The sequence below is a fragment of the Mesoplodon bidens genome (genome assembly GCF_964165515.1).
Source record: "Mesoplodon bidens genome assembly, chromosome: 3".
Lineage (NCBI taxonomy): Eukaryota > Metazoa > Chordata > Mammalia > Artiodactyla > Ziphiidae > Mesoplodon > Mesoplodon bidens.
In genome coordinates, this window is record NC_138178.1 from 117,701,629 (window position 1) to 117,725,130 (window position 23,502).

Consider the following 23,502-nt stretch of genomic DNA (forward strand, 5'->3'; position numbering starts at 1 on the left):
GATACATAGTCTAGTAAACATATGGGACTTGAAAGAGATAAAAGGAAAAAATCTTCAGGGTATCCAGGTTAAAAGACAATTCATGTGTTAGGTAAAGAAAATCAATTTTTATCAGACCATTCGAGAGCAATGTGTTATGCCAGAAAACAATGGAATAACATAATTAGGATACTCAAGGAAGGAAAATGTAAGCTAAGGAGTTCATACCAGCCAAACAAAATACAGCATTCAGACCCACTGTCATGACCATGCCAAAACTCAGGAAGCATTGGTTCCGTGAGTTCTTCCTGAGGAATCTACTAGAGAATGTACCTTAGACAACCACAATAACCAAAGAGGCATTGACATAAGGGTATTGGATGTTACTGGAGGATATGCTCCACTAAAATGAGGAAAAAACAAAACAAAACAAAAAATCCCCCAAACACAGGAATCCAGGAAGCAGGATCCAACACCAAAATGTGAAACAGAATAATCTGACAAATTCTCCTTTGTGGAAAACTGTCTTTGGAAGGGACATTTTATAGAGGTGCTGGGGTGTGTGCAAAATTTAGTCAGATGGTCAAAGTAAACTAAGCAACTAAAAAAATAAGACAATTATTAATTTCAGAATAAACAGAAGGTTGTATAAGAAGCTAAATATAATCACAGTATATTATTGTCCTTAACGTAGTATGTTCCTTGAATAATATTTACATAGTCATAATAATAGAAACAGTGACTATGTTACCAACCCTTTTGAGTCGGGGCCCCAACAAGGGTCCTTCTGCCTGGTGTCACTGGAGCCGACAGAACGAGACCAAGTTTGGTTCAGAAGCAAAGGAAAGCTTTATTCTTTGATCAGAGAATGGAGGATCCCGAGCTCTAGAGCACACATGCTCTACCCATAGGCTGTGGGCGGGGCTGCTTTACAGAGTTCTCCTCAGCGCGGGGCGGGGCGGGGCGGGGGGTGTGGGGGGTGTGGCAGCAGCGGAGCGCTTCCGGGTCGAGGGCGGGCGTGCTCCTCAGGCTCCAGGTCACAGCGCAGGCGCAACGTCTCTGCACACGGCCCGCTTCCGCCATCTGGAACTGAGTGTGGAGCACGGGGATTCTGCGCACGGTCCGTCCACAGGGCTAAAGTCTCAGTTGCGGCTGTTTGGACTAGGAATTCTGGTCTGAAGGGCTGGGTGCGAAGCTTCTTTGCGAGGTCCCCTATGAACAAGTGAAATTAGAGGAAGCGCAAAGGAAAAGAAGAAGGTTAGACTTTGTTTTACTACCCAGATTCTATTTTTAGTTTCCAAGAATTGCTAATGGTCTTTGCTGGTGACAAATATAGACATGATCCAAAAAACGAGAAAAATGGTATCTGGAGAATAATGAAGGGAAGAGATGGTGTGATTGAATTAATTCCTGATCCACCGGAGTAAAAAGCCAGTAGCTACTGGATCAAGTAGTAGGATTATATTATACATATTATTTGGAAATATGGAGGCAAATTGAAGAAGAAACGGAAAGGGTTCAAAGACGTTGCTTCCAAGGAAAAGGATGAGGAGGATAAGGGGGATGAGAGGCTTGTTTCAGTTATAAGCCTTTCAGGCCTATTTACTTTTTAACCAGTTTCCGTGTAATCTTTAACAGATTAAAAACAAATACAAAACCCCCCACAGCTGCAACGGAGCCCCCGCTTGCAGACCGAACAGCTTCACTGCCCATCCACACGCCCTGTTGGGCCTCACGCAGCAGAGTGAGCAGCCGGCTCTCTGTGGGCTCTGCCTCCCTCTGACTCCCAACCCATTGCCTAAAGGATAGGGATCCTGTCAGTTTTCTCAAAGCCAAAACCAGAAGCCCAGGTCACAGGATGTGAAGGTTGGAAACGCGCATTGGAGATCACCCTTTGCACTTTTTCCTCATTTCCTGCCGAGGAAATCAAGGCTGATGGGACGTGAGAGCTGGCCCAAAGGCACTGTTCCGTTTCCATGTCTGAACTGGATCTTGGGTCTCCAGATCTCATGACGGGTGTGCTTTCCACTGCTGCAAAGTGTCCCCTCCTGCGAGTTTATTCTGGCCTATGTGAGCATCTCCCTCCATGCTGCAGATTTTCCTGGTGTCTTGCTTTTCCAACTGCCCTCTTACCCAGGTACTGTTCTGAGCTTTATTATAATTACCCTCAGGGGTGTTTGGCCTGTTGGGGGTGGTGGTGGGAGGAGTCCTGTGCAATTTACCCTGAACTCTGCTGCCCCCTGCTGGCGACGGCTGGTGTTTACTGTTCACCCTTTAGATCTGGGCCCCACCAGCCTCTTAATGAAACATATTACCTTTAGCACTTTGGCCTCTATCTCTAAGTGAAGAAAATCCTTACCTTCAGGGCACTAATGTGCCCTCTGACCTGTGCCAATCTGTGTTGACCAGTCCAGTTTGTTCTAGGCCTTTCCTTGCTTCTTAAACTGTGATCTTTGAACTAACAGTGTAGACATTACCTAGGAGCTTGTTAGAAATGCAGAATCTTGGGCCTCACCCCACATTTACTGAATAAGAATCTGCAGTTTAGCTAGATCCCCAAGTGATTTGTGTGCACACGAAATTTGGAGAAGCACTAGATCAAACTCAACTACACTTCAGGAAAGAATTGAGATCAATCTTACCTCCTTGGTAATTATCTCTGATCACTCTAATACCTGTTCCAGTCCTGTTACCTGGTAATAATCAATTCTTGCCCAGATACTTTTTTCTGCTCCATTTATGCCAGAACAACTGCCTATAATAACAGAGAACAGAAAGTAGCATAATTGGAATTCTAAATTTTAAAATTCACTAAATTAAAATTAATCCATTAAATCAAATGGTGAAAAGGCATAGCACATGAATTGTGCTACAGTATCTTAATCGTTCTGCATATTTTCCTCTTTCTTCCCACAGTTATTAATAGAAATGTCATATTTTGGCTTTGAAGATAGACTAAAATTATTCTCTAAGTTCTTAAAAGATCTATTTTGTTTATAATTTATAAAATCTCTGTGTATAACTGAATGGGTACTTAGGAAGCATTAATCTGGGGGGGGTTCAGAATTCCAGAAAAAGAACATGTTATTAACTGAAGTCTCTCCCATGTTCTCCTGCACAACGGGATTTATTCTCAGGCATTCAGTCAGCAAACGTTTACCAAGCACCCACTATGAGTGTTAGATGCTGAGAATTAATGGCAGATATGGTTCCTACTTTCACTGATCTTCCAGTCAAAGTCAAAAGACAGCTGTTAAACAAATTGTGGTTTAATAAAATTGTATCAAGTGCTAAAAGAGAAAGTGTAGGGTGATGGCAGATCGGTTGACTTCCATGAAATAAATGACGCTTAAAGGATACCGGAATTGGTGAGGAGTGGGGGAAAGAGCATTTTAGACAGAGACGGTTCTGAGAGGAGCAGGAACAGCGTGGCAGCACCAAGAAGGTGACTGTGGCCGCAGCACAAGAATGGAGAGGGAGGGCTTCCCTGGTGTCGCAGTGGTTGAGAGTCCGCCTGCCGATGCAGGGGACACGGGTTCGTGCCCTGGTCCGGGAGGATCCCACATGCCGCGGAGCGGCTGGGCCCATGAGCCATGGCCACCGGGCCTGCGCGTCCGGAGCCTGTGCTCCACAACGGGAGAGGCCACAACAGTGAGAGGCCCGCGTACCGCAAAAAAAAAAAAAAAAAGAATGGAGAGGGAGAGTCTCCCGAGAGGAGACCTGCGAGGTGTGTCGAGGCCCAATCTGCAAGCTTGAAAAGCTCCTGGAACTTAGTTGGTGATTTATCATTAGAGCAATGGGAGACACTGGAGAGTTAAACTCAGGGGAATGACGTCATATGATCTTTCTGTTCTCACCAACGTGCTGTTGTTTATACAGACTGAAGCTGACCCTGAATCTCTGGGCCATGGCACCACTGCGGGGAGGACCCGTCTTTGGGTTGAGTGTAGGCTCTGTGCCCTTGGGATGGCTCAGCACTCTCTCACTCGTTCCTTCTCCTCATCTCAGTGTGGTGACTGTCTCAGGGAGTAAACTGCTTAGCCCCAAGTTCTAGGACGGATATATCGCACTGCACCCAGTGAGATGGGAGGACACCCACGTCTCCTCCGTCCTCACTTTCCCTCAGCACAGGCCTACAGGCTCTGCCTACCCACCTTCTGTCAACTCCCTGAAATAGGTCCTTGCCTCTTCTCTCCTAGCCAGCCAGCCCCCTGCTCCAAAGCTTCAGTGAAGGATTCGATGTAGTCTCCCTGAAGTTTTTTTTCCCATGATGTGTTCTGACTCCATATGAAATGATGCTTATTCTTTGAAAATAAGCCCCTGGTGTGTAAAGGTTAAGGATATCTTCCTTTAGGCTTAGAACAGACACTGATGTCAGTTCATCCCTGGATAGAATTACTGGAAAGGGAAGTTCAAAGGGAGAATTCTGATTTGCCAAGAAGAATCTCAGAAGTATGATGTTGCTCAACAAAGTTTTACTTCAGGAGGAAGTACTCATACTATTCTAGAAGGAGCACGTGGATTATTTAGAAACTCTGAAAACTGACTAGTAGGCCTTTCTGATGCTATAGCTTTCAGCAGCATCGAAGAAAGATAATGTTAACCTGTTAATAGAAATGGAATTGCTTTTAAAATAACTATGTGGAGATTGTGAGGAAGAGGAGTAAAAATGAAGTTGGTACGAGTCAGAAAGATTTTACTCTGCACCGAAGTTTTGTTTTCTTTGGTTCTGTATTCTGCTGTTATTGAAAAACTATTTATTTATTGAAATTCATTGCTTAAGATTTCTTTTTTTTTACATCTTTATTGGAGTATAATTGCTTAAAAATGGTGTGTTAGTTTCTGCTTTATAACAAAATAAATCAGTTATACATATACATATGTTCCCATATCCCCTCCCTCTTGCGTCTCCCTCCCACCCTCCCTATCCCACCCCTCCAGGCGGTCACAAAGCACCGAGCTGATCTCCCTGTGCTATGCGGCTGCTTCCCACTAGCTATCTACCTTACGTTTTGTAGTGTATATATGTCCATGCCTCTCTTTACCTTTGTCACAGCTTACCCTTCCGCCTCCCCATATCCTCAAGTCCATTCTCAAGTAGGTCTGTGTCTTTATTCCTGTCTTACCCCTAGGTTCTTCATGACATTTTTTTCTTCTTAAATTCTATATATATGTGTTAGCATACAGTATTTGTCTTTCTCTTTCGGACTTACTTCACTCTGTATGACAGACTCTAGGTCTAGCCACCTCATTACAAATAGCTCAATTTCGTTTCTTTTTATGGCTGAGTAATATTCCATTGTATATATGTGCCACATCTTCTTTATCCATTCATCTGATGATGGACACTTAGGTTGTTTCCATCTCCGGGCTATTGTAAATAGGGCTGCTATGAACATTTTGGTACATGACTCTTTTTGAATTATGGTTTTCTCAGGGTATATGCCCAGTAGTGGGATTGCTGGGTCATATGGTAGTTTTGTTTGTAGTTTTTTTTTTTTTCTTTTTGCGGTATGCGGGCCTCTCACTGCTGTGGCCTCTCCCGTTGCGGAGCACAGGCTCCGGACGCGAAGGCCCAGCGGCCATGGCTCACGGGCCCAGCCGCTCCGCGGCATATGGGATCCTCCCAGACCGGGGCACGAACCCGTATCCCCTGCATCGGCAGGCGGACTCTCAACCACTGCGCCACCAGGGAGGCCCTGTTTGTAGTTTTATAAGGAAACTCCATACTGTTCTCCATAGTGGCTGTACCAATTCACATTCCCACCAGCAGTGCAAGAGTGTTCCCTTTTCTCCACACCCTCTCCAGCATTTATTGTTTCTAGATTTTTTGATGATGGCCATTCTGACTGGTGTGAGATGATATCTCATTGTAGTTTTGATTTGCGTTTCTCTAATGATTAAAGATGTTGAGCATTCTTTCATGTGTTTGTTGGCAGTCTGTATATCTTCTGTGGAGAAATGTCTATTTAGCTCTTCTGCCCATTTTTGGATGGGGTTGTTTGTTTTTTTGTTATTGAGCTGCATGAGCTGCTTATAAATCATGGAGATTAATCCTTTGTCAGTTGCTTCATTTGCAAATATTTTCTCCCATTCTGAGTGTTGTCTTTTGGTCTTGTTTATGGTTTCCCTTGCTGTGCAAAAGCTTTTAAGTTTCATTAGGTCCCATGTGTTTATTTTTGTTTTTATTTCCATTTCTCTAGGAGATGGATCCAAAAGGATCTTGCTGTGATTTATGTCATAGAGTGTTCTGCCTATGTTTTCCTCTAAGAGTTTGATAGTTTCTGGCCTTACACTTAGGTCTTTAATCCATTTTGAGCTTATTTTTGTGTATGGTGTTAGGGAGTGATCTAATCTCATACTTTTACATGTCCCTGTCCAGTTTTCCCAGCACCACTTATTGAAGAGACTGTCCTTGCTCCACTGTACATTCCTGCCTCCTTTATCAAAGATAAGGTGACCATATGTGCGTGGGTTTATCTCTGGGTTTTCTATCCTGTTCCATTGATCTATATGTCTGTTTTTATGCCAGTACCATACTGTCTTGATTACTCTAGCTTTGTAGTATAGTCTGAAGTCAGGGAGCCTGATTCCTGCAGCTCCATTTTTCGTTCTCAAGATTGCTTTGGCTATTCGGGGTCTTTTGTGTTTCCATACAAATTGTGAAATTTTTTGTTCTAGTTCTGTGAAAAATGCCAGTGGTAGTTTGATAGGGATTGCACTGAATCTGTAGATTGCTTTGGGTCGTAGAGTCATTTTCACAATGTTGATTCTTCCAATCCAAGAACATGGTATATCTCTCCATCTATTTGTATCATCTTTAATTTCTTTCATCAGTGTCTTATAATTTTCTGCATACAGGTCTTTTGTCTCCTTAGGTAGGTTTATTCCTAGATATTTTATTCTTTTTGTTGCAGTGGTAAATGGGAGTGTTTTCTTGACTTCACTTTCAGATTTTGCATCATTAGTATATAGGAATGCCAGAGATTTCTGTGCATTAATTTTGTATACTGCTACTTTACCAAATTCATTGATTAGCTCTAAGAGTTTTCTGGTAGCATCTTTAGGATTCTCTATGTATAGTATCATGTCATCTGCAAACAGTGACAGCTTTACGTCTTCTTTTCCGATTTGGATTCCTTTTATTTCCTTTTGTTCTCTGATTGCTGTGGCTAATACTTCCAAAACTATGTTGAATAAGAGTGGTGAGAGTGGGCAACCTTGTCTTGTTCCTGATCTTAGTGGAAATGCTTTCAGTTTTTCACCATTGAGGACGATGTTGGCTGTGGGTTTGTCATATATGGCCTTTATTATGTTGAGGAAAGTTCCCTCTATGCCTACTTCCTGCAGGGTTTTTATCATAAATGTGTTTTGAATTTTGTCGAAAGCTTTCTCTGCATCTATTGAGATGATCATACGGTTTTTCTCCTTCAATTTGTTAATATGGTGTATTATGTTGATTGATTTGCGTATATTGAAGAATCCTTGCATTCCTGGAATAAACCCCACTTGATCATGGTGTATGATCCTTTTAATGTGCTGTTGGATTCTGTTTGCTAGTATTTTGTTGAGGATTTTTGCATCTATGTTCATCAGTGATATTGGCCTGTAGTTTTCTTTCTTTGTGACATCCTTGTCTGGTTTTGGTATCAAGGTGATGGTGGCCTTGTAGAATGAGTTTGGGAGTGTTCCTCCCTCTGCTATATTTTGGAAGAGTTTGAGAAGGATAGGTGTTAGCTCTTCTCTAAATGTTTGATAGAATTCGCCTGTGAAGCCATCTGGTCCTGGGCTTTTGTTTGTTGGAAGGTTTTTTATCACAGTTTCAATTTCAGCGCTTGTGATTGGTCTGTTCATATTTTCTGTTTCTTCCTGATTCAGTCTTGGCAGGTTGTGAATTTCTAAGAATTTGTCCATTTCTTCCAGGTTGTCCGTTTTATTGGCATACAGTTGTTTGTAGTAATCTCTCATGATCTTTTGTATTTCTTCAGTGTCAGTTGTTACTTCTCCTTGTTCATTTCTAATTCTATTGATTTGAGTCTTCTCCCTTTTTTTCTTGATGAGTCTGGCTAATGGTTTATCAATTTTGTTTATCTTCTCAAAGAACCAGCTTTTAGTTTTATTGATCTTTGCTATCATTTCCTTCATTTCTTTTTCATTTATTTCTGATCTGATTTTTATGATTTCTTTCCTTCTGCTAACTTTGGGGTGTTTTTGTTCTTCTTTCTCTAATTGCTGTAGGTGCAAGGTTATGTTGTTTATTCGAGATGTTTCCTGTTTCTTAAGGTGGGATTTTATTCCTATAAACTTCCCTCTTAGAACTGCTTTTGCTGCATCCCACAGGTTTTGGGTCCTCGTGTCTCTACTGTCATTTGTTTCTAGGTATTTTTTGATTTCCTCATTGATTTCTTCAGTGATCACTTCGTTATTAAGTAGTGTATTGTTTAGCCTCCATGTGTTTGTATTTTTTACAGATCTTTTCCTGTAATTGATATCTAGTCTCACAGCATTGTGGTCAGAAAAGATACTTGATACAATTTCAATTTTCTTAAATTTACCAAGGCTTGATTTGTGACCCAAGATATGATCTATCCTGGAGAATGTTCCATGAGCACTTGAGAAAAATGTGTATTCTGTTGTTTTTGGATGGAATGTCCTATAAATATCAATTAAGTCCATCTTGTTTAATGTATCATTTAAAGCTTGTGTTTCCTTATTTATTTTCATTTTGGATGATCTGTCCATTGGTGAAATTGGGGTGTTAAAGTCCCCTACTGTGATTGTGTTACTGTCGATTTCCCCTTTTATGGCTGTTAGTATTTGCCTTATGTATTGAGGTACTCCTATGTTGGGTGCATAAATATTTACAATTGATATATATTCTTCTTGGATCAATCCCTTGATCATTATGTAGTGTCCTTCTTTGTCTCTTCTAGTAGTCTTTATTTTAAAGTCTATTTTGTCTGATATGAGAATTGCTACCTCAGCTTTCTTTTGAGTTCCATTTGCATGGAATATCTTTTTCCATCCCCTTACTTTCAGTCTGTATGTGTCCCCAGGTCTGAAGTGGGTCTCTTGTAGACAGCATATATATGGATCTTGTTTTTGTATCCATTCAGCCAATCTGTGTCTTTTGGTGGGAGCATTTAATCCATTTACATTTAAGGTAATTATCGATATGTATGTTCCTATTCCCATTTTCTTAATTGTTTGTTTGGGTTTTTTTTTTTTTTTTTTTTTTTGTGGTACATGGGCCTCTCTCTGTTGTGGCCTCTCCCGCCGCGGAGCACAGGCTCCGGACGCACAGGCTCGGTGGCCATGGCTCACGGGCCCAGCCACTCCGTGGCATGTGGGATCTTCCTGGACCGGGGCATGAACCCGTGTCCCCTGCATCGGCAGGCGGGCTCCCAACCACTGCGCCACCAGGGAAGCCCCATTTTCTTAATTGTTTTGGGTTTGTTATTGTAAGTCTTTTCCTCCTCTTGTGTTTCCTGCCTAGAGAAGTTCCTTTAGCGTTTGTAGTAAAGCTGGTTTGGTGGTCCTGAACTCCCTCAGCTTTTGGTTGTCTGTAAACGTTTTAATTTCTCCATCAAATCTGAATGAGATCCTTGCTGGGTAGAGTAATCTTGGTTGCAGGTTTTTCTCCTTCATCACTTTAAATATGTCCTGCCAGTCCCTTCTGGCTTGCAGAGTTTCTGCTGAAAGATCAGCTGTTAACCTTATGGGGATTCCCTTGTGTGTTATTTGTTGTTCCCTTGCTGCTTTTAATATGTTTTCTTTGTATTTAATTTTTGAAAGTTTGAGTAATATGTGTTTTGGCATATTTCTCCTTGGATTTATCCTGTATGGGACTCTCTGTGCCTCCTGGACTTGATTAACTATTTCCTTTCCCATATTAGGGAAGTTTTCAACTATAATCTCTTCAAATATTTTCTCAGTCCCTTTCTTTTTCTCTTCTTCTTCTGGGACCCCTATAATTCAAATGTTGGTGCGTTTAATGTTGTCCCAGAGGTCTCTGAGACTGTCCTCAGTTCTTTTCATTCTTTTTTCTTTATTCTGCTCTGCAGTAGTTATTTCCACTATTTTATCTTCCAGGGCACTTATCCGTTCTTCTGCCTCAGTTATTCTGCTATTGATCCCATCTAGAGTATTTTTAATTTCATTTATTGTGTTTCTAATCGTTGCTTGATTCATCTTTAGTTCTTCTAGGTCCTTGTTAACTGTTTCTTGCATTTTGTCTATTCTATTTCCAAGATTTTGGATCATCTTTACTATCATTATTCTGAATTATTTTTCAGGTAGACTGCCTATTTCCTCTTCATTTGTTAGGTCTGGTGGGTTTTTATCTTGCTCCTTCTCCTGCTGTGTGTTTTTCTGTCTTCTCATTTTGCTTATCTTACTGTGTTTGGGGTCTCCTTTTTGCAGGCTGCAGGTTCGTAGTTCCCGTTGTTTTTGGTGTCTGTGCCCAGTGGCTAAGGTTGGTTCAGTGGGTTGTGTAGGCTTCCTGGTGGAGGGGACTAGTGCCTGTGTTCTGGTGTATGAGGCTGGGCCTTGTCTTTCTGGTGGGCAGGTCCATGTCTCGTGGTGTGTTTTGGGGTGTCTGTGGACTTTTTATGATTTTAGGCAGCCTCTCTGCTAATGGGTGGGGTTGTGTTCCTGTCTTGCTAGTTGTTTGGCATAGGGTATCCAGCACTGTATCTTGCTGATCGTTGAGTGAAGCTGGGTGCTTGTGTTGAGATGGAGATCTCTGGAAGATTTTCCCCATTTGATATGTGGAGCTGGGAGGTCTCTTGTGGACCAGTGTCCTGAAGTTGGCTCTCCCACCTCAGAGGCACAGCACTGACTCCTGGCTCCTCAATTTGGGATGATTCATTGTCTATTCATGTATTCCACAGATGCAGGGTACATCAAGTTGATTGTGGAGCTTTATTCCGCTACTTCTGAGGCTGCTGGGAGAGATTTCCCTTTCTCTTCTTTGTTCTCACAGCTCCCGGGTCTCAGCTTTGGATTTGGCCCCGCCTCTGCGTGTAGGTCGCCCGGAGGGCGTCTGTTCTTCGCTCAGACAGGACAGCGTTAAAGGAGCAGCCGCTTTGGGGACTCTGGCTCACTCAGGCCGCGGGGGGGAGGGAGGGGCTCGGAGGCGGGGCGAGCCTGCGGCGTCAGAGGCCGGCGTGACGTTGCACCAGCCCGAGGCGTGCCGTGCGTTCTTCCGGGGAAGCCGTCCCTAGATCTCCGGACCCCGGCAGTGGCGGGCTGTACTGCACAGGCTCCCTGGAAGCGGGGCGTGGACAGTGACTTGCGCTCGCACACAGGTTTCTTGCCGGCGGCAGCAGCAGCCCCAGCGTCCCACGCCCGTCTCTGGGTTCTGCGCTTTCAGCCGTGGCTCGCGCCCGTCTCTGCAGCTCCTTTAAGCAGCGCTCTTAATCCCCTCTCCTCGCGCACCAGGAAACAAAGAGGGAAGAAAAAGTCTCCTGCCTCTTCGGCAGGTCCAGACTTTTTCCCGGACTCCCTCCCGGATAGCTGTGGCGCATTAGCCCCTTCAGGCTGTGTTCACGCCGCCAGCCCCCGTCCTCTCCCTGCGCTCTGACCGAAGCCCGAGCCTCAGCTCCCAGCCTCGCCCGCCCTGGCGGGTGAGCAGACAAGCCTCGCGGGCTGGTGAGTGCTGGTCGGCACTGATCCTCTGTGCGGGAATCTCTCTGCTTTGCCCTACCAAGGTACGTGGGGTAGTTTCTTGCCTTTTGGGAGGTCTGAGGTCTTCTGCCAGCGTTCAGTAGGTGTTCTGTAGGAGTTGTTCCACGTGTAGCTGTATTTCTGGTGTATCTGTGGGGAGGAAGGTGATCTCCGCGTCTTACTCTTCCGCCATCTTCCCCGGAAGTCGCTTAAGATTTCTTAACAGAACTATTTATTTTACATGAATAACACTACTCTGCAGTACTTACTGTCTGTCTTTGTCATAAGCTCCATGGGCAGCCAAGCCCGGGCTCCAGTGGGCCATATTGACTGATCACTTGAGCTCATGGCTGGAGGTAGAAGATGTGGTCTTCAGAAGTGTCCCAAGGAGCCTGGGAGAACAAGTCTCAGTACAAAAACCAAAGTGGGTATGTGGTTCTGAAAAGAAGTTTCTCCAAACTCACATAAACATGAGTCCTAAAGCACTACCCTGACCACACCAGCACCTATTGCTTTGGGCTGAAGCCAAGAATCTGATTTTGCAATGTTAGTGTGCTACCAATATTCCAAAAGAGGCTGTAAAATCCTCAGACCTGGCTGATTGTACACTGTTTTATATATTTCTATTTGTGCCAACATAAGCACATGCCATATAACACACTGAGGGATTCTGTAGTGAAATCATACAATGACAGGTTGTAACACCAAGAATTCTGAGCATCCAGTGAGTGTCCAGGCTCTTCTAGAACTTTGTACAAACCCTCAATAGAGCAGGTAGAGTTTGGGGAAGATTTATCCCTCAGCTAAAGCCTATTCAAGTCACTTTCTAGAAAAAAAAAAATGCCGCTTCCAGGGAGCTGTCATTTCTCTCTGTATTTCCTTTTCACCCACCAATCTTCCTTGAACAAGACCACCAAATGTGGGAGCAAGAGTGCAGAACCACGTCCTGAGGATCGGCGTTTACCAGGTGAAGTTCTAGAAGGGAGACCAGTGTTTGGGTGCCATCAAAATCAGTAAGGGCATTTCTAGTGGAACGGAAATGTCTTCCCTGAAGGCAGATGTCTAAGGGCTCTCACACTTTCACTTCCTGGAAAAGGTAACAAATACAGTAAAATACGTGATTTTCCTTGGATGTTCCGGATGAATTTCCCGTGAGATTTCTCTTTGTGCCTTTGTTTGGTGTGTGTTTGCTGTTTTGTGTTCTGTGTTCAAGAAAAAAAACTGTTTTCATTATAACCGGTGGCAAAAGTCAGCCAGGCTGGAGGTCTTTGCCTTTGCTCCAACTGTCTCTATTTTACTGCAAGGTACTTATTGTGGGGGGCAGAGGTTTTTGCAGAATGAATAAAACTGGGTGAGCTTAAAAAGAAAACCAGGGACAAAGAAAGTGGCTATATCGAGTGAGTTTAAAATGTCCTATTTTCTGCAGTGGTGCGTGTAACAGACCAACCTGTGAGAGCCATGTTCACAGCCTCGTTAAATGCCCAGAGCTGGAAAAAAATCTTCAGACTTTATTGGCCTATTTCTCACTCCATCCTTGCTGTGGTTGGGCTTAGGAACTTAGACTGTCCTGGTGAAGGAGGAAAGAAAGGGAAGTGAGAGAGAGAGAATCATATTTAGCATGTCAGCATTAAATTTGAAGAGACTAAGTAAACTTAAGTGGAAATAAAAGCTCAAGAACTAAAATAACATCAGCCTCAGTACATAATCTATGAAATTTATATCTGCTTAGTCACTAAAAAGAGCACAGAGTAGCATCTGCACCACAGATGTCCTCAGAGCACTTCTATGTGTGGGACTTAAAAACCATCCTGAGGAATTTCCCAAAACAAAATCATCTCCAATGGTAACTAATATTTACCTTCAGAAAAGTGAAGTCTAGCAGGTCCTCCTCAGCTGTTCTTTTGCTAAAAAAAAAAAAAAGTTCTTCATCTGGCATTGCCAGTTTTGTAATTCCTAAATCTGATATTTGTTAAGTGCATATGGCATGCCTGGTACTGTGTAACTCTGGGGTACTTCTATAAATATAAATGTGATACAGTCCCGCCCAAGAAGAGTTTACATTCTAGTCAAAGAAATAAGCTACATACATATTGGGTAACATTAAGGGATAGGACTGGATCTGATGAAGTTTCATTGTGGTACAACTGAATACTAACATTTATTAATCACCTACTATGTACCAGCTTCTGTACAAATTCCTCTATGTCTGTTAATTTATTTATCCTGGGAACAGTCCTCCGGGGTAGGAGCAATTATTATCTCCATTTTCAGAAGAGGAAATGGAGACACAGAAGTTTAACACCACCACCAGACTGTATACGGCTGAACTAACAATCAAAACTGGCAGTCTGGTTCCTGTGCTTCAGCTCTGACCTCTGAGATTTCCTGCCTCCTAGAGTGAAAAGGAAGGAGAATGAGGGCCAACATCATCTGGGTAGTTTCTTGGAAAAAGCATGGTTTGAGCTGGGTCCAGAAATACCAGTGGGCATGTGTGAATTGCTAGAAGAAGAGGCTGGAAGGGCTTTCCAGTTAGGGGAACAGCATGAACATGGGTGGGCTCCAGGCAGAGTGGGTGGAGGGGCAATAAGGAGTCATGCCCACTTGGAGGCCAATGTGTTCCAGTGGAAAAAGAAGGGGCTCCAGGGTTACACCCATTTAGTTCAAGTTCTAGCTCAGTCACTTACTTGCTTGATCAACTTCTCTGAGGCTCAGTTTCTTCATCTGTCTATTGGGAGGAAATCAATACTCTTGTCACAGGGTTGTTAGTAATAGAGATATTATACACATAGTCACATTATAGGTACACAATAAAAGAAAGCTGTTATATTACTTTGAAATCTATGTTAGGAGAAATGGGAACTCATACAAGATAGGGAAATGGGGCCAGATTGTGGAAAGTCTTTAGGTTAGTGTTTTTCAAACAGGGTTTGGACCCATTAATGGACAGTGATCAGTTATAGTGGGCAGCAACAAGTTTGTTTTATTTATTTTTGGATGAAATAGAGCTGGAATTGAAATTTCAGAGTGCATCTAGGGTAACAAAGTATTGTTCCACGATTCTCTTGATTCAGTTTATGTATGTTTTTGTGTATTTTATGTATGTGTATGCAGGGTCACGATATAAAAATTATTTTGTACTGTGGGTTGAGGTAAGAAAGAGGTTTAAAAGCCACTGCTTTAGGTGATGCTTCCTCTACTAATTCCAGACTTCCTGGTAGATAATAACTTGCCAACAAGACCCAGAGCAATTTTGAAATGCTTGACAGTGTAGTAAGTGTAGATTGTAAACCACAGCAGAGTGAGAGTATGTGGAGAGTTTATCTTGGCTTTATCCTGTGAGGCTGTAGGGGCACAAAACTGTGGCCAAACAACATGAGGAAAGAGGAGTTCCTTTGTAAGAGTCACACATTACTGCTTTTGACCTCAAGAAGCCATGTGGTGAAACTTGTTCTGAACCTGGCTAACAACTTTTACAAGTCTTCTGGAAAATTTGTGTCAGTTGGAAACTTTCTAAAGAAAAAAAACACGTGGGAAATAATCATTCTTATAGAAATACTATTTTCAAATTTGCTAAATAAAAAACATTTTCCCCAAATGTCTCTTTTCCCCACCAGCAGTACCTTCTAATCTAACCACTTGATAGGTTGGTTCTGTAGAATTTCCTCACTCTTAGGAGGCAAGAGCTGGTTCTTCTTAAATTGTTGTCAATGGCAACCATTAAGGAAAAAATAAAAGGTAAAGGGTGGAAAGTTGGAGGCAGGGGGGAATGTAAAAGATGGTTAATAATTACAGTTAACAATGTCAACCTAAAAAGAATCCTGTCCTGAATATTTTCGTAAGTGAGATTGCTCTCTGCTTTCTACCACATGGGATATCTTTCTGTCCCCTCAGCCTCCAGAGTGCCCCAGCCCTTCTTTCTCCTTCCACATGGAAGCGGTTTGCCACAGTTCACATCTGACCTCTCTAAGGGCTGCAGTGACTTCGACCCAGCTTCTTACTGGTGCATCTCGGAAGTTGTAGTTCTGTTCTGAAAGGATAAATTATTCTTGTCTTCTAATTATTCTTGCACTCCAGGAAGTCACTCTGGTATCTCCCTTCTAGTTTCATACTCTTACCTTGTTGCTCTGCTTGTCCATCAAAAACCAATCCCTTTTCCTCCTGCACAGTGATTTGAGACATTGCCCCCTGCACCCTGTGTCTTTATATCATAATGTATTTTCTTTCCTAGTCTCTCTAGTAATTATTTTGACCTTAGATTTTTCTGGAAGACTGTGAATTCCTATATCTCCCAAGCCCTGCTTCCACCTACCTAACTGATCCTATTCTCCTTTTGCTTAAGGCCAGGAAATTGTCTCTTCACAATTTGTCTCTTGACAGTCTTTTTGTTTTTCCATTAAAATCTATGTAAAGCAACTCTGCTTCTAGAACAACTTCCTACTTGCTGAATGCCTAATCTCATTTCCTTTTCTTCTGAGATATTTTCTAATATGATCAATACTTTTTAATACAGCAAAAATGTAGACTGGGTTCCCAAGACCCCAGCTACACCCACTGGTGACAGAAGAGAAGGGGACACTTATGCACATGAGATGTTAAATTCTGTAGTGACCTGGGCCCCAGGTCACTACAGAAGTCTGAAAACATTTTCAGTTATCTACTTAGCTGTTTGACACTAGCCACTTTCTTTTAAAGTTCTTGATCATGAAATCATTTTGTGTGAGTGGGGGTATGAGGTGAAGCATTCCTTGGTGAAAGGTATTTATCTTCTAACTTCTCTAAATATTGATTTGTTGCACATTCAAAATGTTTTGACTCCTTGATTTAAAGATGATAACAAAACGTGGTTTTCTCCAATCTGTGTATTTTCATAAAAGGAATACAATCTATTGGAATAACGTACTGTAAAATTAGAAAAAAATAGAATGAAACTGTCCTCTTTCTCTTCTATTACTTTGATTTTTTTTTTTTTTTTTTTTTTTGTGGTACGCGGGCCTCTCACTATTGTGGCCTCTCCCGTTGCAGAGCACAGGCTCCGGACGCGCAGGCCCAGTGGCCATGGGTCACGGGCCCAGCCGCTCCGCGGCATGTGGGATCTTCCCGGGCTGGGGCATGAACCAGTGTCCCCTGCATCGACAGGCGGACTCCCAACCACTGCGCCACCCTATTACTGTGATTTTAAACCAGGAAAATCACAAGGATTTAACACCCTTCAGAGGGATTTCTCACAGCTAGCACTGGAGTCGTTCTCTCTGGATATATTATCATATCCATTGTCACTTACTGAGTGTCCTATGGGGCCCATATCCTGCTAAGGACTCTTCATACATTCATCCCTACAACTTGAAGGTAGAGATTACTTACCAACATTTCCCTAATGTGGAGAGGCTCAGTGAGGTTACGTGGCCTCTCTTGTGCCAAGAGCTAGCTAGTAAGCCAAGGAGTAGAAATGTAGCTTGGTGCCTTGGTCTACAAAGCCAGGACCTTTCCCATTATTTATGGATGCTTACTTTACCACTTTTGTGTTTTCAGTATCTAAAGTCTGCACTGTCCAATATCGTAACCACTAGCCACAGGTGCCTACTGTGCACTTCAAATGTGGCTAGTCCAAAATGAGATGGTGTATTTCACAGACCTAGTATGTGAAGTGGATATAATGTGTCTCATTAATAATTTTTAAAATATTGATTACATATTGGAATGCTAACAGTTCATGTACATTGGGTTAAACATAGCTTATTATTACTATTTTTAGCATATTATTAAAATTAATTTCACTTATTTCTTTTAAACCTTTTTATGAAAATTTAAAATTACATTTAAAATTACATTCATAGCTTGCCTTACATTTCTGTCAGACAGTACTGATCTCAATGGAAGGTGAGAGAATTGGTAAACTTTATTGTCCTCTGTGTCTCCTAATTACAAAATTGGCTTCGTTGATTTACTGCTGTGTGCCAGGCGAGTGAATGTGGCATGAGCCATTCCCCTGCACTTACACGGGAGTGAAGTTCGTTCTCTGCTTAGGGAGTCTGAGCCTTTTAATGTTCCCTGCCAGAGGTTCACGCCTTTAGCTCAAGGGCAGTGGTATTTTGCTCACACACAGATGTTCCATTTTCTTGGCTGGCTGTGTGCCAGACTGTCTGTCTGCTGCTGTGTTGCACTGTCTCTCAGCCACCGAAGTCAATGTTACCATGTTCCCCTGCAGATCCTTGTGAGACAGTCTGTGGGGAGCTTTTGGCCTTAAAAGGCTAAAGGCCTGTGAGTCTTTAGAAGTCATTTCAGAAGCCCCAGGTGAGCAGTGTTGTTTGTGTAAAGATGGAAATATTTTCTATCACCCATCCAAATTGTACATGGACATCTGACCTACCCTACCACACATCCTAACATCCCATTGTCTTGACTTAAAGTTCACATCATACATGTCATCTCACATGTTTTGAGTAAAATTTTCAGACCCCCAACCAAATTCTGGGTTATGACTTTCTTCGAATGATGAGTAAAGCAGAAAATGTAAAAATAATGTGTTATTTTACTGACCAGGTCGGTGGCTACCTGTGCCAAATTTTTTTTTTTTGAATTTAAACCAAATGAAACTCTCATCATATGTACTTAATTCATACCATTACACATTTATTTATTCATTCATTAATATAGCATTTACTGTGCAGCAGGTAGCCAAATGACACGTTCCCTCCCCTCAAAGTGCTCTTGCAAGCCACCTACACAGTTGGACTCAATACTTGCCTAAATGTGAATTTGTATTTGGAGGGGTGGTACCAACAGAGTGCTTTTGGAGTTTAGTGGGGAAAGGACTTTTGCTCCAGAATGACCAGAGAAAACCTTAAAAAAAGGAGATATAATTTGGGCTGAACTCTGAGAGATCAAGAGTTCAGGAAAAAAGCAAAAGGATGTTTGAGTAAAGGAGAGAGGTTGATGTCCATGTGGGCGGAAGCAGGAGCTGAGGTCAGGGATGTGGGAGGAGTCAGATTAAATTCTGACTAGACTGACAGTGCTAGACTGAGGAGTGTTTATCTCTTAACCTCCCTACTTTTCTCTGTAAATGATGTTAGGGAAGACACTAAAGTAAATAAATTTCAAGAAACATAAAGCAGTGAAATAACAAAGCATAAATAACAGCTATCACACTAGGGGAAGTACCAATTAAAATAAGAAGAGGAGAACAGATGACATAGCAGAGTAAAAACTCTGCTCATGAATTTCCTTGTGGTCAAAACGAAAAGGAAAGTAAGATTGATATGATAATTACTACTGTCTGTGAGGAAGAAACTTTCTCTACCATCAAATTTAAAAGACATTTTGACATGGGCTGAGTAATATCTAGAAAATTCCTCAACTGCATAGATTTATTTTAATATCCCTTATGAAATCAGAGGGAACACATTCTGTAGATTGGTGCTTTTCAAAGTGCAACGTGCTCAGTCACCTGAGGAACTTGTTAAAATGTAGGTCCTGAATCAGCAAGTCTGGGGCCAGCCAGATGTCCTGCATTTGTAATAAGCTTCCACCGCTGCTGCCGCCGCTGCCATCTGCAGAGTACAATTTGGGTAGGATCAGCTACTATAAAAGTGTATTAAAGCAGAGAATCATAAAAAAATTCATGCATGTGACACTCATTTTATTATAACTAAAGGTGCAGTCATTGAGCTGTCTTTTGATGTAAAGCCTGGGCCTTTTCTTTACTATCCAGTCTGAAGGAGGAATGATTCTAAATTTCCACATTTTTGGAAATTTCCCATTGTTTTTTTTTTTTACAGTTGTCTCATGTAAATATAGTGTGACAGCAATTTTTAGCACCTAATTTACTGAGAGTATCCAAAGCAATCAACTAAGTTTTCACAGAAACAACTAATCTCTTTTCATCCACATTTTGATTACTCTATATAATATTTAACCAAATTATAAATTATAGTAACAAAATTAAATAGTATAAATAGATTTGAGAAAAAACACAACTGAGTCTTGGCAAGCAAATAACTGGGGAGGCAGAAACGCTCGGATTTGCTAGCTGCTAGCATTCAGCTGGCCCTGGGCTTTCCTCGGTGCATTTTCAGAGGGAATGAGGAACATCTGTTAACCAGCTAGCTGGATAAGTGGAGGTCAGCTAGTGTGACTCCAAGAGAGCAGAGGCCAAGAATTCAGCTCTCCGATAATTAGGCCGGATAGGATATACAAAGGCCTAGATGGACAGCGTGTCCTCCAGCAATATTCCTTAAATGTTTTAGCTTGACCTGATGAGCGCCTGACAGCAGCTGATTCAACACTGTGCTCTCTGACAAGGCTTTGTAGGAGGCACAATCTTGGGAATCTTTTTTATTCAGAGTAGGGTTCAGTGAATGGTAGCTGCTGACCGAATGGTTTTGGAAAGCCTAGGTCATCTGGAACAAGCCAGTTCACGATGATGTTTAGTCCACAGGACTTCTGGTCTCCACCCAGTAGCGGGACTCCCTGAGGAGCCAGTCAAAGCTTCCATTCCTAACCAGTGGCACACAAGTGCCAGAATAGGACAAAATATTTTCAGCTCATAAAATACGAAGGATTGGCGCCCAGCAGGTATAAAGAGCTCCTACAAGTAGGTAAGAAGAAATCAAATCTAACTGCCAAAGAGAAAAAACGTATTTATTAATTATTTTTTAAGCATCTTTATTGGAGTATAATTGCTTTACAATGGTGTGTTAGTTTCTGCTTTATAACAAAGTGAATCAGCTATACGTATACATATATCCCCATATCCCCTCCCTCTTGCGTCTCCCTCCCACCCTCCCTATCCCACCCCCCTAGGTGGTCACAGAGCACCGATCTGATCTCCCTGTGCTATGTGGCTGCTTCCCACTAGCTATCTATTTTACATTTGGTAGTGTATATATGTCCATGCCACTCTCTCACTTCGTCCCAGCTTACCTTTCCCCCTCCCCGTGTCCTCAAGTCCATTCTCTACGTCTGCATCTTTACTCTTGTCCTGCCCCTAGGTTCATCAGAAACATTGAAAAAACATATTTAAGCAGGTAATTTACTCAACAGATTCTCAGGGAATGTAGATTAAAATGAGCTCTTGGATTAACAAAAATTTAAATGTCCTATAATATGCAATGTTAGTGAGAGTGTGGGTCAGTGGGCACGCATACACTATTGTGATTATGTAAATCGATAAAGTCTTTTTGAAGGGTAATCTCAACAGTGTTCACTGAAAAAACATATGTTTTGAGCACCTCAGAGGTGCTAGCACTGCTCTATGGGCTGGGAATACACCAGTTAAAAAAGGAAGCCCTGTCTCATAAAGGTTACCTTTTAGTGGAGGGAGACAGTAAACAAATAAATACGTGTCTGGGGTTGATAAAAGCTGAGAAGAAAATAAAGCAAAGGCAGGAGAATGACAGAGGTGGGTGGGGTGCTATTTTGTATAGGACGGATGGCCAGGGATACCCTCGGTCAAGGTGACATTTGACTATATGCATCTCTTAGAAGAATGACATATCTATATGCATAGGCATTGAAAGAGCTTCAGGATCTATTGTTTATTGATAATAGCAAGTTGCAGAACTATATCTTGGGTATAATTCCTTTATGTTAAAAGGGGTAAATGTGTTTGTGTATGTATTTAAGTTCATACATACATACATATGGTGCCTAGATACAATACAATAAATACATAGCGGGTACACATATACACACCTCACACTGTTAGCCCTGGTTGTCTCTGGGGTTAAATTTGATTGCACAGGCTGTGGTTGGAAGGAGAGGGATCCTATAGTATACGACCTGGGTATTTCTTTTTTTTTTTTTTTAAGTAAAAATCAAAATACTGGAAAGACACGATAATATTTGGGAAAAAGTACAAATTTAGTAGAAGATGGCAATGATAAAACATATTTAAACGTTTCTAAACTAAGCATTTGGGGGTATGACCTTGAAGAAAAATATCAGCAGCCTTAAAAAAGGAGTGAGAGAAGATAGGGAGATGGTGGCTTGGTCTCACAGAGGGACAGTTTGGAGCCACAGTTTATACTCAGGCATCCCCCAGCCACTTGTGGTGAGGCCTTGGGCCACTTAACCTTTCTAGGGATCAGTGTCCTTATCTGTAAAATGGGACAACTACTTCTCAGAGCAGTTGTGAATAATAAATGAGTTGATTCACAGAGAGTGTTCAGAACACTGGCACATAGTTTAGTGCTTAACAAATGTCAGCTATTAAAAGGGTCCTCAGTTCCACCAAGGTGGGGATGGCTTCACACAAGGTAGGCAGCCCATCAGCAGAAGGTGGGACCCTTTGACTTGCTCTTTAGTATCTTGGCATTTCTCGGATATCTGTGAAGTCTGAAAAATATTCGTTCGGTAATTAATCAGGGTACAAAGGACTGGCTGATGTGTGGTTTAGAGGTCAGGGAACAAGTGTGGGACACAATGGAGCTCAGAGCGGACTCCACCACTTAATAGCTTTCACCTTTGTCAGCTGAAAAATAAACAGGTCTCCAGACTCCCACTGGGGTGCTATTTGCACTTATGGCAAGTGGGAAAACAATGGGCAGGCTCTCTTTGCTTTGTTGACATTTGCCTTAATAAGCTATACTATTGGTCCTCAGAAAATCAAGGGGTTTAGTTGGCTTTCCAGATTTCTAGGAAATGTAAGTTTGCACACCTGCAAGTGAGTAATTAACTTTAAAATAAATTACTAGACATTTTAAAGTTTCCAGAAAGCAAGTTGTAAACTCTGCCCATTGTACTCCTTTGATTACAAATGGCAGGAGTGGGTGACACATTTAATTTTGCTGAGGGCAAATGTTAAGGGACCCTGCCTGAACTTCTTCTGTTGAGGAAGGAGAAAACCAGAATTCCCCAATATCCCACTGGACACCCCGTTTCTTATTGCTTCCCCAATACAACCTCTCCCTTATCTTCCAGAAAAATGTTGCCAAGTAAGCCGAGGTATAGCATGACCCTGCCAGGGTCACTGTGCATTAAGAGCTTTGGGACAAAGCCAGGCACATTTACAGGACACTTAGTCAATCAGCCCAAGTTCTGACGTACCAGATCCCCTCGTGGAGCACAAAAGTGGCCACACACTCTTTGTCAAGGCAACCTCAGCAGGCTCTCTCTCCCCCTTTAACCCTTCTTCTGTCTTCTACTTATTTCCTTCTCTTCTTTTCAGCCAGTTCTTCTCTACGCCCTGTTCTGTGTATTTGCTATGTTATTTCTCATCTTGTTACCCATGGGGCACGCTTGCCAACATTCGATCCAATTTTACATTAATTTTAATATCCTTATGTGTGCTCAAAATAGACATAGGCTACAGTTGTCTCAGATGAAAAAAGTTGTCACTTACCAAGCTAGAGCAGGCTTAGTCAGATTGCCTCATCCCCATCTTTTTAAATGCTTCACAGTGTCTTTGAGAAATAACATCTTTGGGGAATGAGCTATAATTTATTGGGAGAAATTAGCTTTAGTAAATACTTAAGTACTCTCATGATTAGGGACCAAGCAAGATTTTTCTCCGTCCCTGAGTGTTTTAAGAATTTAAGCATAAAAGCAGTAGGTAGCATTGTTCCTGGTGGATGGCAGCCCCAGAGTTAAAATGCTTCTGATTCAGGGGATTTTCCTTGGAGGTTTCTTGGCTAATGACTGTTGTGACGAATGCTTATGTATTCTGTTCTTGACACTTAAATTTGTACGTGGGGCATAGAGGTCAGGTTATTGAAGAGGGAGCAAAAGAGCAGTGGCTTTATGAAACTCATTTATTCTCTTTATCAGGATTGCTTCCTTGTTTGTTAACTCAAAATATTAGTGAGGATTTAGGGAAATAATCTTGCTCTCTAATTAGATGAAATTGGAGGCTGATTGCTA

The 23,502-nt window shown here is 42.1% G+C and overlaps 1 protein-coding gene across 2 annotated transcripts in view; it reads left to right on the forward strand.

Annotated features, from left to right (window-relative positions):
* The first annotated feature begins 1,139 nt into the window (after nucleotides 1–1,139).
* Nucleotides 1,140–23,502, forward strand: part of LOC308614410 (uncharacterized protein) — a 228,008-nt gene continuing 205,645 nt past the window's right edge. The window contains exon 1 of one of the 2 annotated variants that reach the window (XM_081228833.1): nucleotides 1,140–1,236. The gene's annotated coding sequence lies outside the window, so the exon portion shown is untranslated. Of the gene's footprint in view, nucleotides 1,237–1,902; nucleotides 2,117–23,502 lie in introns of those variants that run through there. The other variant, XR_014015385.1, reaches the window with a different exon arrangement.